Genomic DNA, 22,638 nt, shown 5'->3' on the forward strand with positions numbered 1-22,638 from the left:
CTCACCAGTCAGCATGAACTGATAGGCGTTGTCAGAGATGGAGAAGATGTGTGGAGGGGCCTCCTGGCGCTTCTTGCCTCGGTAGGCCAACACCACCTCCGGGTTGTACACCGGCAGCCACTTGTAGGGGTTGACGGTGACGCAGAAGAGACCCGAGTAGGTCTGCAAGGAAGGGACACAGCACGTTGGCTTCCCCTGAGCCTGGCCCAGCACTTCCTGCCGCTGCCCAAAGGAAGCTGCTGCTGCCACTTACGTAGATCATCCAGGCTGCGTAACGCTCTTTGAGGTTGTACAGCACAGCGGGTTCGTGGAGGTGGGTCATCATGGCCATGTCCTCGATTTTATCGTACTTGGGAGGGTTCATGGCGAAGATTTGATCTTCCTTCACGGTCAGGGTCTGTCAGAAGGCACGAAGGTACATGCATGTCAGCTAAGAGCCAGAGTGGGAATGAACTGCTCTTTGTAAATCTTGCATTTTACCCACCTCGCCTGCTTCAGTCTTGACAGTGACTTTGCCCGATTCCCTGCCTGTGACTGTGCTCTTCACATAGGACTCCTTTGCATGTACCACAAAGACAGAGGTCTTGGCATCAAAAGGTTTGTTCTGGGCGGCAATTCTCTCCTTCTCTGACTTTCGGAGGTAAGGAGCTGCCTCCCCAAAGATGGCCATCTCAGAATCCGAAGACATGGCTGTGGTTTACTGCGTGCAGCAAGCCACGTCGCTGAAGTGGAGAGAAGTGCTGAGTGAAGGGAGAAATTTGTTTTTAGCAATGACCTTAGGCTTTGTAGTGTTCTTCTCTGCCTATTATTGTGGTCTTCCTTTCTGCTTTACCTGCTTTTTACCCTAGATGTCTTTTAATTTACTTTAATCTTAGAGAAGGTAGGTGTCTTTAACTGAGGTTAAGTTTTTTTCCCTTATTCCAGTTTACATATTCAGTTCATTAGATCTCATAGTGTTTTAGTAGGCTATACAGAAAATTGGATTGATTGGCAGATTCAGTGCTAACCAAAGATGTAGCAGAAATACCAAGAAGGAGCAGAAGAGATAGCAAGATAAGTCATCTTATCAAAACTATAAAAGGCCTCTTATATTCTTTCTCTCTTGCCCATTTTAGCCCATGAAATTTGTGCCAACTATAGAGGTGAAGTATCATGAGGAAAAAGATGTGGAGTAAGCAGAAGCAGAGGTCTGAGTTGTCTATGCACACTTTTTTCCTCTGTAGAGAAATCAGTTTTGTCTTCTGGAATTGTTCTGCCTTTTCCAGTTCAAGCTCACCCTTTAATATGAACTTGTATTGAAAGAGGAAAACTTCTCAATAAAAAACATTTGGAGGGATTTGACACAATCTTAACTATACATGTGCAGTTTATTCACTTTTTCTTTCCTGGTCTTCTGTTAACAGACAATCTTCTTTTAAGAGTCTGTGTGTAAGAGGTCAATTATTTCCCAGCAGGTACCAAACAAATGCGTCCAACATGGTTATGAAAGGAAATTTGCTCTTTTAGACAGCACAGCTCAGGTAGAATTGCACTGCTTTAGTGTGCACAGATGAAAAGGGGTATGGGAAGTGGCCTTAAAAATGCATAAAAAAAGCAGACCTGGAGTCTGTTCCTATGGAGTAAGTAAATCAGTCTTACCTCTTGTGTCACCAGTTGACTCTCAGCCTGGAAGCTGGTCAATACTGAAAAATAGAAGTGACAACTTCTTTCTTATCATTGCACAGACTCCCAAGAACAAGTCACAGAGCAAAAACATGCTAGTGACTTAAACAGAGAAGGAACATGTCTATTGAGGCAGACAGTTCTTTGAGGACAGCAGTGCCACAGGCAGCAGGGAAGCCAGCACCCAACTGTCCCTATTCTTACCTTTAATCCTTCCACAGAGACAGAACAGGCTTGTCCTACCAGCACTTTTATAGGTTCTGGTTTGCACATTCAACTCCCTCCTCCTCTTTCTTAGGTCAAAAAATTTTTGGCAAAGCATTGTTTGGCAAACTTGACTGAGTGCATGATTGCCATTTGTGCTTGAGGATATATTTAGAAATATTTGAGGTCTTCCTAGCTATGTGAATAAATCTCCTATAAATATTATGACTAGGAATCTAGGAAGGAGGAAGTGCTGTTCAGCAAATAGAGCACGACACTGGATCTTGGAATCGTTGGCTTATCTTCTCCTGTTAATTGCTCTTTGACATATAAGATTTGTGTGTCTCAGAACTCAGCAGTAGTGAGGATTACTATTATGAGAGCTTTGGAGGGAACCTCTTCTGAAATATTCTGGGAATAAAGAATAGGAACAATCTAGTATAGTCTAATTCCACGACTGGATGACCATATCATGCTTGTGTTACTGCACCTATTTACAACTCCTTAGCTTTTTGCTGGGTACTTTCAAAAGATCAGACAAGACACATTATCCCCCTTGATTCATGTTAATTACATATTTTACCCGCTTCTGAAGTATTGCTGATTGGCTGTGATTTAAAATTCAATTTGAAAGGTATTATTTTGCCATTCTCCATGTTTGATTGTGCTGGTTTGCTCAGATGTATGTCCAGCAGAAATTTCAGTGAGGTCACACAAACAGGAATTCCTAAGGATGCATTTTGCATTCTTCATCTTTTAGGTTTATTGGCAGTTTTAACCTGCCAACCTCCTGCTATTTTAGAAACCTTGGACAGTGGCTGCAGCTACCAAATGCAAGGATGGGATTTAGATCCTAAGCTGTCCTCCTCCAGCCTTCCCAAGCACAAACATAAATGCCACAGAATTATAGAGAACTCCTGGGAGGCTTTTAATTTCCTTTGCAAGGAATTAGGTAGGATCTGCTATTCAGAGTCCTTCTCTGGAGCTGGGACGAGGTGTGATTCTCTGCCATATTCTGAAGACTCATATTTTCCCTCAAACTTCAGGAAGTTGGAGCACTGTAAGAAAGGTCAGAGAGGATGACCAGTCTTCTCAACTCATTGCTATAAAGAACATTTGTATGCTTATAACACTGCATGTTTGACTGAAACATCTGATATCAATTATTCTTTTAAGAGACTGCCAATGTCTTTCTGAAAAATAAATGTAGAGATCTTATAATTTCTGTTTGAAAAATAATATTGTGTATTTGTAGAACTGTCACTGAAGAAAACATCATCCTCTGGCATACAAAACAGGGTAAAGGGAGAGAAAGAAAGGAGAGAGTTTCCCCCTCCTCTTCTAAGGCATTACGTAATACCTTAACAAAGAATAGACTTGACTGTTCTTTATGTGTCACATGAAATGAACTCCAAGATGAATCTGCAGTTTTTTGGTAAACTTGTCTCTTACTGTTGACATAATGACTTCTGAGTTGTGTGGAAACGTAACGCTTTCCTGCTAGAAGTGATATAGCCACAAGAAACCTCCCATACGATATCCTTTTTTACAGTTGTTACTGTGTTTAATTGCCTAGTTGCAGCTGCAAAATGATTCTTTATAATTCAGTTTCCCTCCTGGGTTCTCTGCGCATGTCAATTAAAGAAGATGACATGGATTCCAGTACTCTGGTTCAAAGACCACACTTGTAGTATACCATCCTCTCTGTCAGTTTGATATCTTGCATTTTGTTTCACCTTCTAGAGCAACAAGAATCATCTGGGAAGGCAACGGATTCAAGAAGGAATGACAGATGACTTGTTTTTCTGTTTCTTCCCAACCTAGAAGCCTGACAATAGAGGACCACTTTCTACAGTGCCTGGTTTTTACCTGCCCTGCTCAGGAAATAGCACCTCATATATATATATTTTCCTGCAGTGAGTGCAACATCAGGTCCAAAATCCATTCTAGGGCTCTGAGTTCTCATACATTGCCTTGCCTCTTCATGTTCTGTGAATTTTCTGAATATTTTTCCATCTTTGTGACATCTTATGATCCCATTAAACTTCAGACTTTATAGAGAATGTTTTTAACTGGGATGGGATAGTGACAACTTGTGCCTAAACTACTTTCTGCCGTTCTCAAATTTTGGAAAGGATTGCATAAAAGTTTTTCACTCATGGATGCAAAAAAGATTCATAAATACAGAGAAGTGAGGGTTCTACTTCTCCTGTGACTGTAGAGGTGGACTTCACAGTACTGGACAAGTTATTGACCTCAGTCTTCAACTCATCTTTCTCCTTTGCAGGTTTTATTTATCTGTCTACAGTAGAAAAAGAACAATAACCTCATAAGACCATAGAAGAGTTGGTGATATGGGATCGCTACGGGTCCCTAGTCATGTTTTCAAGTAATGAAATCATTTCACATCCCTCAAATATTTGTTTTCATGGTACACTCTCAACTTACTGAATGACAACAAGAAGCTCAAAGCTTCCAAGCTGCTCCTTGTGCTTTATCATGTAACACTACCAAGAGTTTGTCTTCCTCATTTTCTTGATGGCCTGTCAGGAAGTTACAGGCTTGAACCACTCCCCAGGCTCTTTGCCCCACTAAAATCCTTGTAGGCCATGTGTGCTGACCAATTTGGTAGCCTACCACTGCCACACTACTTTCCCTTTGAATAAAGGGAAAATAGTAACTTCCTTCAGACTGATGGTCACACTCTTCCTTGTGCAGCCTCATATATGCTTTGTTTCCTTCATGATAAGACTGCGCTGCTGGCTTATGCTCACTTCTGTCTTTCCGACTTACCAAGAAGACACTTTGAATCAAGGAATCATCATTATCCAAGGTGCTGATGAAAATGTTTGAACGATGTGGGGCAGAGTGTTGAACTGCTGCACTGGGTACTGACAGCTAACTGAATGCCAAGACATTCATCACTATCCCTTGAACTCAGTCTTTAACAAACCTAATAGTCCATCTATCCAATAAATTCTTTTCAAAAAGATTTCTGGAGTATACAACATCAAAATCCTTACTGAACTTCACTCCTTTTTCCCCCTCATCCCCTTATCTATTTAATCATAGAAGCAATCTCTTCCAGCAGAAATTTTCCTTCACTTCACTAGGTGTTCTATAAATTCTGAGTGTTTCCTAATTTTTTTTAAAAGCTACAGAGAGAAAAAAGAAATTAATTAAAAAAATAAAAAACTGTCTTCTCTATTTTTTCTCCTTATGTTGCAATAATTAAAGAAAATAACCCCATGGTGGAGGAGAAAATAAAACAACAAACGAAAATTCATTCAATTTCAAAGTGCAAAGGATATATAAGTTATTAATAAAATACTTTTAGTCTAGTCAGCACTTTGCATTGTTTCTAATGTTGTTTAATTCACCTTGGATCTAGAGGAGTGAAACTCACAGACTGGAAAAACTACATGGTTTATCATATTTTATGGTTAACTTTTTGGTTTATCATGTTCTGTTTTATTAAAATCTTATTTAAGTGGTTTTCCTCATGTAATAATAAAATCATTAAAAAGGTAAGCCATAACTGAATTTATGGCAATTATTGGGCAAGAAGTTCCTAACTTAAATTTTCTCACAGTTGCAGCTACAGGTTATGGTGAAGTAAGTAGGAATATGGACTTTGTACCAGGTTTTGCTATCTCGGCAATCTGTTCCAGTGCTTGAATACCCTCACTGCTAAATTATTTTTTCTAATATTTAAATGAGATTTCCAATGTTTCAGTTTGTGCCTCTTGCCCCTCGTCACAGCATACTGCAGAGAAAGGTCATTATGATGGGGTGTTGACCTTGGGGTCCCCTCCTTGACAGGGGATAGGGAGACAGTAGGATGAAAATGCTCATGGCTCAAGATGAAGACAAGGAGGCTGCATACCAGTTCCTGTCATGTGCAAAACAGACTCCATTCGAGGAAAATTTATTTAATTTTTGCTAATTAAAATAAACACAGTTTGTGAAACAAAAATTAAAACAACACCTTTTCCCCAAGACTTCCCAGACTCAACTTCACTTCTTCATTCCTGACTCCTCCGTCTCCATCTCCGAGCAGTCCAGTCAGGTAGGGAATGGGAAGTAGAAGTGATTCCATAACAGTTTCTCCCTGTTGCTTCTTCCTCTTCTTACTTTTCCCTTACTCCAACATGGGCTCTCCACGGGCTGTAATTCCTCCAGGATATTTCTACCTCCTCCAGTGTTGCATGCTTGAGCTGCATGTGGGTGTCTTCTCTACAGTGGTCCTCTCCACAGGCTGCAAGGAAGTCTCTGTCCCAGTGCCTGGAGCACCTTCTCCCGCTCCTTCTTATTTGACAAGATGGAACACAGGATCAAAAGAACCAAGAGATTCACTAAGGTCAAACTCAACAACAGACACTGCTCTTGTCCTAGTCACTAAAATGATAATTTCATCACATAAAGCTTCATCAGGTATTGTTTCTTCTGCTGAGGACTCCCAGTGACCTTCTTGTCGTTCAGTGTATATGAAATATGTTTCCATTAAGATTTTGCATCCACTGAATAATAGTCTGGCAAGTAAATTCAGAAATTTGGGTAATATACCACAAAACCAAATAATGAGGGTACAGCAAGAGGTGGGAAATGTTGGTGGGCATTTTACTCTTCTGGAGAGATCTAAGAACTAGATTTGGAATTAGAAATGGGATTCGAAACTGGGATAATGGATGTTGTAGGCTGGATGGGGCCTTCTGTAGCTTGTGGAGACATGACCATACATCCCATGTACTGATGTATTTTACTAGGGACACTTGGGATATATCTTTCCCATGCCTTTTTTTGGATCTCCTGGCTCACTGGCTGCTTCCCAGAGCTGGATTTGCTGTTTCTGGATTTTTTTGTGTTCTTACACACTTTCCTTCACATTAATATTAGGTTTAGGGGTATAATAGCTCTATAATAGTGTTGGTTTTATCACATTACAAAACTGATTTATGCCAAACCGCTGCAAAGATGTGTGAATTTGTTGATTTTCATAGTCGTCAGTTACAATTAATTTTCAGTGAGACTTTCACCTTAGATCTGTGCCAGAGATTTGATTTGGGGTCATGGGTTGAAATATGACTCTTATTAGACACTATTTGTCTTTGGAGCCTTGTGTAAGACAAATGTATTCAAGGAGTTGGAGATACCTACTCGGTTGGTCCTTCCACCGTGGACTTAAGAATTCCTTATGTTATTAACACAAGTTCTACCTTAAAATATCTATGAGAAAGGTAAATTCTGTCTGTATCAAGGGGTAGAATGTCTCAATCCTGACCAGGAGACCACTATATGTGGAGAAGTCAGTGATCTGCATCACAGTTAACCTGAATCTGCCCAGGCCCACGCTGAGCTGTGCTGCCCATCCAGCATCACCTTAGGGCTGTGCTGTGCATCACAAATCTCTCAGCTGCAGGGCACACTCAGCCACATCATCCCTGCAGGCATCTCCCTCTCTGTAATGGTTATGCATCACCTGCATAGTCTTGCCTTTATCTAAAAGTGCAAAAAGAAGCTCTGATGTGCACATCCTTTATGAATAGAATCATGTTTTTAAAGATAAAAGATAGTAGCACGAATGACTTGAAAAGAGGAAACCTCTCCACCAATTGGATTTGTAGTAGCACGAATTACTTGAAAAGAGGAAACCTCTCCACCAATTGGATCTGTGTGGTGCACCTTGGGAAAATCCATCCTGGGCCCATCTAGAGCTGGGGTTCCCAGCATCTGAAGATATTTACTCAGAACCTGGTTATTCTATACCACCTCACATCATTGCTGGGGGTGGGGGAAGGGAGTCTCTTCTAAGGAGAAGGGGTCCCTTCCAGTAGAGGGAAGGTGGCCAGGGCCTAGGGAGCCATCCTATATTGTCAGGGGTTGTTTTCTGTGTGAATCATATCTTTTCTTCTACCCTCTGTCATTAGTATAATTGCTGTTACTGTTCATTTTCTTATCTCACTGCTATTTCCAGCAAATTGTCCGTATCTCAGTCTCTGATCTCTGCCTTTTGTGCCTCCAATTCCCCTCTCCAGTGCGCTGCAGGGGAGGGACAGGGGGAACAGCACATGGTTTTAGAGGGGGTACTAAACCGGAGAATACCATTCACAACACTATTCAACTGGCTGTTTTATTAAGCCAGGTTTTGCTGGACCTTTCTTATTGAGATCCGCAAAAAAACCCCTGCATTGTCTATCTCGCCCTCCCTGCCCGCCCCCATCCTCCTGCAAATCTGCAACTTGTTCACACCTTCTCACTTGAGGCCATGATTTCATCTTGAGTTACTGTGAAAATCCTTCTTTGCAGGCTAATTGGAAAGAGCATGTTCTTTTTCAAAGACAAAAATAACTATCTAACTAGGTGTGCTAGGACAATTGGACAGTTTACTTAACTGCCTTCCCTACTTCTTGTACAAGCAAGGTAGTATATTAGGAAGTGGGAGCAGGATGAAATTATTAAGATTTGCCAATCCAAGTGTAGTTTAAAACGGGGCTGTGACCTTTCTCAGCTGCTTTAAGGTCTCTTGAAGATAAACTCAAATAAAATGAACGATGTGACCAGCATTTGTCATGGCATCCTTTGGAGTACAGCACTTTGGAATTCTTGGCTTTCATCAAGTTCTTATTAGTTCTTTTTCACTCTTCTCTGCTGACTTAAGTTTCCAGAGGGATTGGCCTCCCATACAGATTCAGCAATGTCATTAGCTCTTCTGTAAAAGTAAGTCATACCAGAGCCTAATTCCTTTCTATCTGCTGTGAGAAGCAGCACACTCTCACCTGCATCCCACAACAACTTCATAGGTGAGCACCTCCTAGGAAATTATGACAGGGACCAGGTTTGGTCCTTTTGGATATTCCATATGTGAAGGGTTTTTAATGTTTAATATTAAATTTACTTATTTGAAGATGTTTGATGTTGCATGTGACTTTGATTCAGCATGGTGATACAGCAGTGTGCTGGAGTCACAATGCAAACACGACAGAGCGATCGCAATATCGAGCAGGATCACAAATCACACGTGATTCCTGTTACCCAGCTCCACACACTCACCATCACTGAGGGCGCCCAGGCACCAGGAAGGAATGATCTTCCCATGATGCTGACAGAGTTGTCTTCCCACTCTATAGTGGCCATGAGGGCATGACACCAATAGGTTAAGAGCCTGGCTGGGCAGCTGCACTCATGGGCTGGTGAATGTGGCCAAGGTGGGGATTCTGTGAGATTCTGTTTCCTCTGCCCTTTCCTGGAACACTGTTCTGCTTCAGGCACTCCTCAGCATCCCTCACTCACACAGCTTTACTGTCAGACTTTGCCAGGCTTTAGGTTTGCACATGTGGGTATTTTCCTAAAGCTTTCTGGCTCTTCCATGAGGAAGCAGCTTTGGAGTTAGAACAACTCCAAGTCCAATAATATGTAATTGGATTTGAACCAGTCTCTGATAGTGGTAAATAGTGAGCAGTCTACTCAGTTCTGATCTTTCCTCCCAAGCTTTCTGGAAGTGGGGTTAGTTAGATGATGTATTATGAGCTGTAACTCAGATTTTTCATTATTCCCTACTCACAGCAGTACATTTCCTGCAGGTCTATTGCAGACACATAAGGATCTTACGGAAATGCACTGTTTGGGAACCTACAGGAGCAGCAGACTTCCTTCTTTGGAAGCATCCTATTAGAATAGGTGATATAAGGCTCCATAAGAGTGTAGATCCTTGATACAAGCCCAGGCTTTGTCTATATTTATTAAACTAAAAATGAGGTCTTCTTTGACCCAGAGACCAACAAGGTTAGTTTTGCTTTGTTTCTGACATTAAAGGACAAACGTATACTCTGTAAGTCCTCCCCTGTGCTGGAGATACTTGTGTGGGCAGCCCTACCCAGTGATAGTTTCTGCTGCCTGTGCAAACAGAGGGCTGTCCTGGCTCCAGAGCAGCAGCACCTGGGCTCCAGGCTCTCCATGGCCTCTTGGCGAGGAGGACATCCCTGCCTGTCTGCTGCCTGTTGGCTTGTTGTGACAGACATGTCAGGACCCAGTGGCCAGCCCAGAGCACTGTCCTGGCAGTGGCTCAGCCTCGATGGGGTCTGAGGCTGAAAAGCGCAGGAATGATGAGACAGGCAGATGGGCTGAGGCTTTCCCTGAACACTACCCCATTCCTCAGGTGCCCCTGGCTCAGGCTCATCCTGATCTTGATGTCTTTGTTGTATGCAGGATCAGGAGTCTCTGCCTGGTTCTGCTTCCATGCATTTGTCTGGCAGATTTTTGAATGAATGGAAATCTTCAGTAGCCACTCATTGGTGGTGATGATCTGAGTAGATAACAATGGCTGGTTTGAAGGATCCTGTCCCTCTGTGTTTGGCCACCAGCTAACTTCACCTGATGCCCCTACTTCTGGTATAGGGAAGTTCAGCCATCCATCCACTCCAACTCATTGTCCTATCTAGATTTTACAGACCTTATCTTACATCTGCTGGCTGCCTCCTCTCCAGCTTGAAGAGCCCAAGGCTGACAGAGCATTTTCAAGAGCTGACATTTCAGATGCCTGTGTCAGATGACACTCAATGCTGTTTTCAGTGGGAGGGATGGTACAGGGTGCTTGAAAATATCCATCATTCTGATTCATGTTTGTGTTGAAGAGTTGAAAAGAGTTGTCTGTCTCTCCAGTGTACATAAAGTCCATGAGGTTCTCAAAAATGAACTCACCTATGCTGGGGGTATGCACTGGAGCCTGATTTGGTATGAAAATCTCTTGGCTTAGCAATTCCAATGCAAACACATCTCTGATGACCCCAGCTGATGGGCCTATTTTTAAGACTATTGATATCAGTGCTCTCAGGAGTCAAGTTTCAGAAGAAAGAATCTAATTTTTCGCTGACATTGTAAAATTTGAGGGGGAGGTTAGAGGTCTCTGAAGCATTTGACTCCACCAGCTGCAAAGGGAATATGATCTGGGCCAAATATAAGAACTCAGGGATTTATACATTTGTTTAGACGTTAGAATTTCATTTAAAGTGATAGTTCTCCTCACAACCATGCCCACATATGTCTGTCCCACACCATTTATGGTATTCTAATGTTTCTGATCTGTATTTGCCTTGCTGTTGCTGTGCAGAGTCTGAAGCCCTCCAGGGAGTGAATCTCTGTGTGAAAGTGTAAGTGGACTAGTTTTTCCTCAGAGAACTATAGACACTGTTAACTGTGGCCAGATTCACTCCCTTTTTTTCTGTTTCGTCTTCACAATTCTCACATAAGTATTTGAAACAGCATTCATAGCTCTCTCTGAGAAGAAAAGTGGTTCCTGTGTGTCACAGAGTAAATATTTCCCTCTTCTTCGGTGATAAAATTGCTCCAGAGAGAGTGATTTCTTCATTTCTGCTTTCGCATTGGGAGGTGAAGTTATTTCCTCCTTTGGTAGTAGAAATGTGGCTGTGGAACTGCAGAAGAAGGGTCCTTGTATCCTGTAGAGTGATTTCTTCATTTCTGCTTTTGCATTGGGAGGTGAAATTATTTCCTCCTTTGGTAGTAGAAATGTGGCTGTGGAACTGCAGAAGAAGGGTCCTTGTATCCTGTTGGACTAACCCCTACCTGTGTAACACAACAGGAGGGAGGTATCCTCTGTGGCATCACTTTTCCACAGGGAACCAGGATCATCATGTGTTTGGCTCGTGAGAAGTGTTTGCAGCATCATCTCTGTTCTCTGAGTCTTCAATATCAGGAGTCTCCACAGGCACTAACTCAGAAAAAAATTGGAGGAAAGTTGTAGACTGCATATCTGAATGTCACGGAAGATTTCACTTAGCAACCTATTTCATGCTCAAATGAGTTCTATCCTCCTTCTGTTCAGCCAGGAATGATACATCAGTGCCAGAGAAAACAGCTCATGCTCCCTGGTCACAGAAGTATTGCAGAAAAGGGAGTCGTGTTATTGGGAACTTGACAATGTCCCACAGAGACTGGACAACACTGGGCAGTGGTTGTCAATGACTTGCATTTAGCTCCAGGGAAGGTTCTGGGCTTCACAGAGTTGGCTCTCGACAAAGCAGCAGTTCCCTCCTGTCCTCACCTGAGATGTCCATGCAGTGGCAAAGGGCAGTTAACATGCCCAGGAAGCAATCCACTTATGCAATGGCTGCTTGGATTGTTTGGGAACAGGTTGTGGCATGGCATCTATTAATCTGCATAACAAGGAAGTTTGGCTTCCACATCATGCAAAGCATTCAAGATGCTTCCAGCACAGGCAGTGTGTTAGCAGGGAGGTATGCAAGGAGTTCAGAGCAAGGACACAGCACAGGCTGGGTGCTGACACTAGCACAGCTTTGTCCTCTCAGAAAGGAAAAGGGAAATTAATGGTTTGGCCATTAAGACTGAAAGAAGAAAATGATGGAAATGTGTTTCTTGAACTGTGATGGTCAAATTGCAGATGATGAGAGAACCATTTTTAGGCTATATAACTGTGCAGGAGAGTGTGTGTTTGTGTGAGAGTTTGTGTCTCTGTGGAAATGAACAGGGGTTCTCACAGAGACCTGCATTTTCTATTGCCTTGAACCAAATGCTCTGCCATGTCTTCTGGCAGGAAATGTCCCAAATAGACAAGCCTGATTTGCCTGTGGCAAAAGGCTTTTACTGATAGTCCTCTGAGGGCATACTGGGCTGGACACTTTGATCACAAAGCCACCATTCTGGTGGTTCCTCTCCTTTTATTTTGATCTATTTGCTTTCCATCAAGCTTCCTCCCTGTCAGCACTGAGCAAATAACACGTGTGGCTAATACAGAAAAGAAATAGGGAGGTTGATGCCTTCCCAGCCAGGTCAGCCAGAGGAACTTGCTAAATATGTTTGTCATTCACTTGTTGTATCAGACACTGCCAGAATATTTTGAGCAGCAAAGGCCCCTGCAGCCCTGCTAGCTGAAGGGCATCAGCTGGCAGACAGGCTGTCTGGTGGGAAGCACTCCTTTCCCTATCTCCCAGTGCTCAGTGCCTGACTGTTTTCCACCTTAAGACCGGTTTCCACGCAGGATTTGTTCCTGAGGTTTTCTTGTCAGATAACAAGGCTGAGTCTGGCACTGTGACAGAGACAAAACTACCACAGACCCAAGTCCAGGTCCAACCAAGCAGTGAGGCTGAGCAAGAATTCCTAGAAGGCAGAAGCACATGGAGAACACATATGCAACACATATGTACATATATACACAGCTGGCCACATGCCCGCACAGGTGAACACACTGAGCGCTCGCACAAATACCGAGGGCACAAGAGACCTCACCTCATTCCCCTCGGGCAGTTCAGGATGAGGTTCCAGCAGAGTCAGTGTAGATGCTCCTAGCTACAAAGGGAACCTTCTGGTACCTGGGCACACTCTGTGTGCCCAAGACCTGTCCCTGGATCGCAGTCTCCTCAGGCCACATGGTGTGCTCCTCATGACTTGTACAAAGGCAGCTCTGAGAGGTGTTAGATATCTGAAGGAAGCAGAGGACTTTCCCACTTCTTCAGATAACCTGTGTTTGATTACCTACTGCCATTGTACAAAGCAAGGTTTGCCTGCATTGTTTATGGATATAATTTATATAATTTTTAGGGTGTGGTTCAATGTTTTCTTTTAATGTTCTGTTAACAAAAACACCTTCTTTTTTCGTGCTGCAAAATCCTGGCTTCCCAAGCTCCTGAATTATATCTTGTTGAAACATGCAGAAACCTGCAGCCCGTGATTTTTCCAGAACTGTTTGTACGTCTGGGCTCCAACAGCTCCAGTTCTCTGATGACAGTAAGTCTTTTGCAGTTGTCACCAGATTTGCCATTGTTCTGGTCTTGCCTTTCTAGAGCAGAAGACAAGTGTGCTGCTGCTTAACTGTACTGCATGATGGATCAGTTGCTGTCACTCATATGGATAAAACTCTTCCACTGGCATTGTTCAGCAAGGGCTAAATGGCTGGATAATGAAAAGGAGAGAATGAACTGGGGTTACATATTACTTCCCTTGCATTGGACTTGACTTCAGTGCACAGATTCCTGATGGAGGACCCCTTCCTGCCTTTTGGAGACAGGGTTCATTCTTGCTGTGTATGGACATCTGACTTGTGCCTGATCCCAAAAATACTATGACATTGCTCATTTCCCCAGTTCAGAAAAGCAATTGGGCCACTTTGACCCTGTTCCATTCCCACATCTGTGAGATAGAAATTAGAGCCACGTCTGTATGGGAATCGCAATGGATTTTCTCTCCCAAATCTTTTGTGATGTTGTCTGGTTGCAGAACTTGTGTAGCAAATCTGTGCTGTGGCTGCACTGTGCCCAGTCTTGGTGTCAGAAAGTCAGAAAGGTGCTGCATGCCTATGCTGCTCTGCAGCCCAGAGACTGTACTACTACCATTAATTTCTGTTACATTTCATTTCATAGAGAGTCTTACTCACTATTCTTGTTTTATTTATACGTTTTCTTTCTGAAATTCTTTCTTACTGTACTCCACAGTTTGGGTCTCTGTCTTTTTGTTTTTCAATTTCTTTCTCTCCGGGCTACTTACACCTACATCTTTTCTGAGGTTGTTCTGCTGGGAACCCATTCCTGCCAATCATTCCCATGGGCTAATCAGGATAGAATCCCTGATAATGTTAGCACCATTGATTTGAAGATATTTGAACCTGGTGCACACCCAACATTTTGATTATTTCTGATAATGTCTGCAAGGGGGTTTAATAACAATATTGGTTAAGCAAATTCTTATCTCAAACTTCTTCCCTCCTGTGTAGAGAAAGACAGATATTTCTGATACTGTACCTGAACTGAATAAAGGAACAGACAAAGTTAAAAGTAACTATGCCAAAAAGAGGGCGTCTCATAGTCTCTCATGTCTCTTCCTCTTTGAATTTTCTTCACAAATGATCTGCCTACATTGAATCCTACTGTCCTAGGAAAGATCTCAGGCCTGGGATGAAAGTAAATGTTGTGGACAGACCTTTCTCATCTAAATAGAGAAATGAGCTACCATCGACAGAAAATCCTGTTTTCCTTGATAACATTTTATATATCTTCTCAGATTTGATTGAGCACAGCTCTGCACTGGAGTGGTTCTGGCCTCAACCAGAGAGCTGGCAGTAAGCTAATGTTGCTGCTACTGAATTTCTCTGCTCCAGCCTGAGCACTGAAGTACCCAGCATTGATGATGATACCTTTTTGTGCACACTTTGGTTTTAGTCTACAAAAGCTGTGTTAGTATTTCCAGCATGTTTTCTTCCTTATTTAGCAGTGTTTATTGATACATAAATCACAAGTGCTGCGATATATTCTCAGATTCAGTCCCTCTTAAAGCCTGATATTTTATTTGCAATTTTCATTTCCCTGGCATTGATTTGAGCACTGTTTATATGCACCAGAAAGTAATACGGCTTCATCAGATTTTAATTCCTTTAGCAGAATTGGATAAGTACCCTCTATTCTTGGTGCATTGCTATTCTTCTATTTATTCCAAAACGTAATGTTAAAAAAAAGTGGGAATATTCCTAATTGCTCTCTAGTGAAAAATCAGCTCTTCTGCACAGGTCTGTGCTCTTTTTATAGTCTGATCATCTGTTGGCTTTTTGAATGCTCTTGAAATCTTCATTGCAACCAAAAAACTCACAAGTAACTCCCATGGGATTTTTGGTAATCTAGAGCTAGCTCCTCAAACAGCTTTAATTTAAAAATCATTTTTCTCTTAACCACATTGATGAAAATTATTCTTGGTGCAGCGCTGTTGCTGTTACAGCATGTCTCTGAATGATCAACAATAGAACCAATATGCCTTCAGACTGCCATTGCTAATCTTATCACGGAAGCAATTTTATTCCCCTGCTATGAACAGTATTTTTTCTTCTTTATACTCAGCTGTACCAGATGTGAATCTTGTCAGATAAAAGACTAAACTGTGATTCAGAAGTAATGAAAAGTATCAAGATCTCCAGGAAAAAAAAAAGAAAAAAAGAAAAAAAATGAAGAAAAGGGGGTCATATCTCACAAATCTATGGATTATTCAGTCTAACACTTTATTCAAGAAACATTCTCTGTGAGATTTGCAGCTTGCCTGTGCTGTTGTCAGCCATGCTCTCAGTATGACAGGGCATGCTGGAGGCATCAATGTACTCTATGGACCCCTGATGAGCTCTCTGACAGGGAATGCTCAGCTCCTGCTGCAGCAGCATTTCTGCTGCCCTCTGTGTAAAACGAGAGCTGCCAGGAATGTTAGCACCAAAGAAACAGAATTGCTGAAACACTGATCATTCAGAGCAAGGCTTCTCATCCCAACACTTCCCAGTATTAAGATGCAGCTGAGCACTGGACTCTGGAGATGGTAGGACACACTTTCCTTAACCTAACATCCCTTTCTCCTGTTGACTAATGAAGTGCATGGATTTGGTGAAATGCATGCTTCCCTGCAGGAAGTGTCTAGTCCAAAGTGGTGTCGTAGTGCTATGTAGTTCAAAAATTCCATATGAGGCAAGTGTGGAAGGGTTAACTGGTTTTTGAGTAAAACAGGTTGATGAACAGAACTACCAGAATCTTAAAAATATTCAGGGGGAGAGATACAGAAGAGGTACAGGGAAATTTCGGCCATGGCAAAGGTAAGCTAGTATTTCTGAGGCTAGAACCAACTTGTGAAGACTGCCCTGTCCCATGCACCAAAGCATGGAGGGGCTTTGAAGATCCTTCTGTCTCCTAATTGTACTCTCTTGAGACTGCTTCAAGGTTAATTTTTTCAGTGCATTTATGGTATATCTTAATGGTATAGCATAATATGCCACGTAAGTACGTACAATGCTTCACACTTCTGTATTTCAGAAGAGAAAGAAGGAAGAGAGAAACTGCAACTCCAAAGATATCTCAGCATCACTTGACTGTGAAGTGGAGCAGAAGGTAAAAATATAATACCTGGGCAGGTGCTGAGTGAATATCAAAGTTGCACAGTTATTTAGGCTCCTCCTGTGTTTCCAGGAAGCATCCATGGAAGAGATCTGGAGAGTGGGTCCTGGATGAGGACATGACCTTCAGGATGCCCTTTCCATCACTCACCAAAGCAGCTGAGGAGCTCCTGTTACAGAACAGGTGTGTGGGGTGAGAGGGCTGGGTGGTGTCTGGGTAGAACAGTCAAGAGGAAAGACAACAGGTGGTAGAAGGAATTGAAGGTGGAGAAGGATTTGGATCAAAAGGAAATCAGGGTTACTAAAACAGTGCAATTTTGAAAAAGTGACTGCTCCTCCTAGAAAACATGTCTGAGAACTTGTTGAGCAGTTGAAATCACTGACAGATAACAGGTATCATAAGGGCACTTGTTTTTGATAACCTTGCTTTTGAATGCCAAGATTTGAAGAAACACGCATATCATCCTTGTCTGAGATGTGGCTGTACTCTTCTAAAGAATTGTCACTTGTTACTTATGATCTAAAAACCAGTTTTAACACCTCATGCAACAGAGTAGGATTCAGGCAGTTACATACAGAGCTATAGTGTGTTATGTTGTATTACATTTTTCATGCCCGTTTCCCCCTCAATTCCACAAGGGCTCATTCACAATCTCAAATCACTCCTAGGAAAACCAGATTTTTCTCTGTGTTAATTCTAAGCATCTCCTTGTTTGATTTCAATAGTCTGTATTGCAATGTGGAGACATAGGCATAGTCCATTCTTCATTAAAGCCACATTTTTGGTTACCCCAGGCAGGTGTCCTTCAGGATGGGACAAACATTAAAAAGTGTTTTGGAATACCAAAAGAGGAAGAAATTATGAAAATTTCCAAGAGCATTTAGGGGTGGGAAAACTTCCTGCCTAGCTTAAATTCTAATACCCTGTGCACTGACTTGTGTGTCTGCCATGAAGACCATCACATCTAGATTCTGTGTCTAGAAGTATTACCAGCTTGCAAAGTAGTCACGTCATGCAAAGCCCGAAGTGTGAACCCATCCTCTCCGCTCTCCAACAAGTGTCCCACATTCTACTCATCCTTCCCAGTTCCCGCAAGCACTTCTGCTTTCCCAAGCTGCCCCCCTTCAGTGTTTTCAGCCTTTTCTTTTAACATCACTGCTCACAAGGCCTTGGGATGTGAGGAGGCACCAGACACAACCTGCCTGCCCCTCTTACAGGGCCAGGACAAAGCAGAGATTCAGAGAACAGATCTGTTTCTCAAGGCACTCTCTTACTCTTCTTAGCAAGGCACCCATTGTAGGGTATTGGGCTTGATATGGGTGGGTGGACGATGGGTGCACAAGAGCAGTTATCAAAAGCAGCAGAATTAAATCTAGGGTCAGGTACCAACAGCCAAATGATGTTACACTGTTTGCACTCTTCCTTTCTCTTTATCATCCTTCCTTCCACCTCTAGCTTCTGTCTCTTTCTCCCCTCCTCTTCATGAATTTTCTTGCTCCCCATCTCAGTATTTCTTTCTCCATTTTTCTTTCTTTCTAATCTTTCTCAGTCTCTTCCCTTCCTCTCTTTTCTCTGGTGTTTTCTGCATTTCACTGTCTTTCTCCGTTTCTTTATTTCACTATCTACTCAACCCACATGTCCTCTGCTGTCTGTCCCTCTCCCTCTGCCTCTCCTGCTCCACCTGCCTCTACCTCCTTTGCCTCTCTCTTCCTTTCTCTCTTTCACTCCCTTGCCCCCTTCTGCTCTGCCATTGGGGAAGGAAGTGCCTTCTGGTCGAGGCAATGTAGCTGTGGGCTGAGGGCAGAGACAATGAGTACTTGGAGAACTGGAAAGCTGAATTGTTGGCAAGAAGCCTCTGTGAGGAACGTGTGTCTTCAGGGCAGAAGTACTTTCTCCATGTCTTAGTGCCTCTCAAAGTGCTGATGCTTTTGTGCCTGGGAGACACAGTCTTCCATGCCCAAGCTGTTGAAGGTCAGAGAACTCCATAGTCCACATGGGGCAGCAGCTCTAGTGGAGCTCATCAGCTGCATCTATTTTAAACCTTCTCTTAGAGATGTTCCCTTAGGCCAGTTATGGGCATTTGCATCAGCACATTTCAGATCACAAGCAGTCTGACTCCAGAAATAGTGTGCCAATGCAAAATGACTCCTGTCCTCCAGCTAAGGCAGCAAATCAAAAGTCAGGAGAAATTGGTTTTCCTTACTGGTCCCTTTAATATTCTGCTCTGATTCCAAAAAGCCTCCAGCCATGCTTTCCAGGATGGCTGGTGGCAAGGCCAGGTCAGCACAGTGCAATGGCTGTGATTGCTCTCCCTTTCCCACCTGTGCAGTTTGAATTCTGGCCCAAGGTGTTGTCTTTTAAGGAACCTGCAATGTTACCTTTCATCAGTTGAGCATGGGTTTAGGAACAAATGCTCAGGCCATGATTTCTTACAGGCGGGAGAGGAGCCCCAACAGCTTCACGTGCTTCAAGTGCATCACGATTCTTGCCCAGTCAGACAAGCTTGTTAATTTTGGAGAGTGATTGCAATATTGTCCAAAGGGAAGAAGGATTTTTGGCATTGAAATATGGTCCCCAATGTTGTTGTGATAATTACTAGTCTGTCAGCAGGTTTAAAAAGGTACCCAAGGTTTCTTTTCCTTGTTGCCCTGATATCACTGGCACTGATGAAATTTTCACAGCTTCACACATAGAGATGATGTCTCTGAGGAGCATCACTTACAATGAAACAGGAGTCAATATGGGGCGTCATCTTTTCCTTAAATATATTTAGCTGCTGCCCAGCAAACTACTTCCATATTTAGTTATAACATGGGAGGATTCCCTGGATGTAAACCTCAGTGTGTTTGGGAAGAGGAGGACCTCCCAATCCTGAATGCTGTTGCTGCAAACACACTGCCTGCCGTGGTCAGTGCAAAAGGCTGTGCAATATCTCCAGCTCGCTTTCCCAGCAGTTTCACAGCTTTTTGAAGTACTTGCTGTAAATGCAGAGGTGTAGAGATAGCCAGGAACCTTGAGGGACCTGTAAGAGTCCCTGTAGTCAAAGCCAAGTGTCATTTACCATTCCCCACACCTGCCTGTAGAATCTTCCCTCAGCAGCTATCTGACGTGCCAGGGTCTAGTGAATGGCTGCTCTGTATGTTAAGCTGCACTGCTGCTTCCTGTGGAGGTTGCCTCCAGACACCCATTCCAGACAAAGGAAGCTCTAATGTGAGTGTCATTGTGATCTCCCAGTGGGCACGATCTCTTTGCTTCAGGGTGGAGGTACCTGCGTTCTCCAGACTCGCCACCTGCTCAGGCTGCACGGTCCCCACTGGGGCACGGTCAAGAATGGCTGGGGTTGGGAAACATCCTTGCTGCCTTTCCTCATGGTCAGCTTTTCCTCATTTTTGTCCTGCTCATGCATTATATTCTGCAGTGTTACCCCACGTGGGATGAAAAAAAAAGCCAGGGCCTGTCAGCTCCTTTTTTCCATCCAGTGAGCAGTTCCCTTATACAAAAGAGCTCATGCATTGCTGCAAAAGGAAGACAGGCAGCACTGTTTGGCAGTGTGGAAACACCACGTTTGGTGCTTCTCTGTATTCTCACGGTGTCAGACTAGGAGATTTCTTTATGGTGCCATGTTAACAGAGTTGCTCTCAATTCCAGTGTTAGAAAATAAAAATGGTTCCTTTTGATATGTATGCTTATAAGCTTGTAAAACATAGGTTTACAATTTCTCTTCTCATAGAATATTATTTATTTAATATTTATTTATTCTAACTTTAAAACACAACTCCATTGCTGGGAAACACTGTAGTGCAGCATAAAAAATTTTGTTTGCCCTCATACCTATTACTCTTACTGTAGTTGGAGTACTGGAGTTTCTGAATCTTACTCCAGAAAATTCAGAAGTTTACTCCTGAATATTAATTGTTTGAACACAATCAACACTTCAATAACTGCAGAACTAAAATGTAACTACTGCTTTGTATGCAAAGGCATCTACGGTCTTTAGTGTTGACAAATTTATAAAGACTCATTGCAGAAGGAAGTGACAGAGGATTCACATTTTGTGCTGCCCTCAGGTCACTTTGCTGCCTAATGACATCCTCACTCTTCCTCTCCTATCTTCTTGCTGTGGAACTCCCGGCTCTTCACTCGGAGCTTGTTGACCTGTGACTCTGCAATGTCAGCCCGCTCCTCGGCTTCCTCCAGCTCGTGCTGGATCTTGCGGAACTTGGACAGGTTGACGTTGGACAGCTCCTCCTATGTGGGGAGAGGGAGTCAGGGGTGAGGAGCCCAGGGCAGAGGTTTTGCTCCTGCTGCACCTCAGCCTTATGGGGCTGCAAATCTCCATCCCCCTCCCACCACTGCTCACACATCAGCCTCACATAGAGCATCTCATCCTCCCCTTTTCAGGACCCTACTGGGATGAGCTTCACCAGGACTGTGTCACACATGAGGAGCAATTTCTCACCCCTTGGATTTGTCATTTCTGTACTTATTCTCCCACTTGTTTGCTGCTCAAGTACCGAGGGAGTATATCTGGATGACAAAGTCCCCCTCCTCAACTGGTGATTTTTGACATTTCCAAATTTCTGATACTCCTCTCCTGGACACCTGTGTGACACCCACAGAAAGAGATGCTTTTATTTCCCAGAGAAATACTTACAGCCTCCTCAGCTTGCCTCTTGTAGGATTTCACTTTCATTTGCAGCTTGTCCACCAGATCCTGCAGCCTGAGGACATTCTTCCTGTCTTCCTCAGACTAAAGTGGTTGGCAAAGAGGAAAGAGAGTCAATTCTTGGTGCTACATCACACAGGATTAACAATTGCCCTTGGCGATGGTGTGTGCAAAATGTGGCTTGCTGTGAGCAAACCCTGTCAGAGCAGGAGACCTCCTGCCTTACCTGGTAGGTCAGTTCCTTCACCCTCCGCTCGTACTTGCGCACACCCTTCACGGCTTCAGCGCTGCGCTTCTGCTCAGCATCAACCTCCCCTTCCAGCTCCCGCACCTGCAAGGACAAGCCCATCCCTGCAGCTTCCCTGGCAATGTCTCTCCAAGGACAGCCTCACTCACCCACAACCCCAGCCCTACACACCCTGGCCTCCAGCTTCTGGATCTGCTTCTTCCCTCCCTTCAGTGCCAGCTGCTCGGCCTCTTCCAGACGGTGCTGCAGGTCCTTCACCGTCTGGTCCAGGTTCTTCTTCATCCTCTCCAGGTGGGCACTGGTGTCCTGCTCCTTCTTCAGCTCTTCTGCCATCATGGCCGCCTGATCAGAGCAAAGGGGCAAAGCCATTTTGGGGCTGCAGATATTTGGGGGACAGGACATTCTCCATCAGCAATGCCAGGAATGTCCAACTCACATCTGTGATGGCCTTCTTGGCCTTCTCCTCAGCATTGCGGGCTTCCTGGATGGTATCCTCCATTTCACCCTGGATTTGGGCGATGTCTGTTTCCAGCTTCTTCTTGGTGTTGATCAAGCTCGTGTTCTGTTGAAGGAAAAAAGCATATTTTTTTCTCCAGTTGCTTCATACCACATTTAGAAAAAATCAAATTACCTATTTTTATTAATGGTTTTGTTACAGTTTTATATGAAGAATACAAATAACTGATAAATGGCAATGGCAGACTGCTGAAGACTAATTGTTATGTTACAATTAAAAAAGGAAAAGAGACCTACTGGTAATTTCAATTCTCTAAATACTGTAGGTGTTATATGTCTTCAGTTCTAGAACCTACCTGCGTATGGAGGAGCTGTGCACGTTCAGTGGCATCCAGAAGCTCCTGCTCAGCCAATTTCCTCGACCGCTCCGTCTGCTCCAGGGCTGCCCGCAGCTCCTCAACTTCAGCCTGCAGCAGGTTTGCCCTGCGCTCCACCATGGCCACCTGCTCCTTCAGGTC

The 22,638-nt window shown here is 43.4% G+C and overlaps 1 long non-coding RNA gene and 1 pseudogene across 1 annotated transcript; one reads left to right on the forward strand and one right to left on the reverse strand.

The window, feature by feature from the left end:
• LOC103617999 overlaps positions 1-22,638 on the reverse strand; it is a 52,220-nt pseudogene that overhangs the window by 14,366 nt on the left and 15,216 nt on the right.
• Positions 16,111-16,928, forward strand: LOC108447515. The gene is made up of 3 exons (XR_001863114.1): positions 16,111-16,182; positions 16,671-16,745; positions 16,824-16,928. It is a non-coding gene; the product is annotated as an uncharacterized LOC108447515 (long non-coding RNA).

Source organism: Corvus brachyrhynchos, unplaced genomic scaffold (genome assembly GCF_000691975.1).
Source record: "Corvus brachyrhynchos isolate BGI_N302 unplaced genomic scaffold, ASM69197v1 scaffold236, whole genome shotgun sequence".
NCBI lineage: Eukaryota > Metazoa > Chordata > Aves > Passeriformes > Corvidae > Corvus > Corvus brachyrhynchos.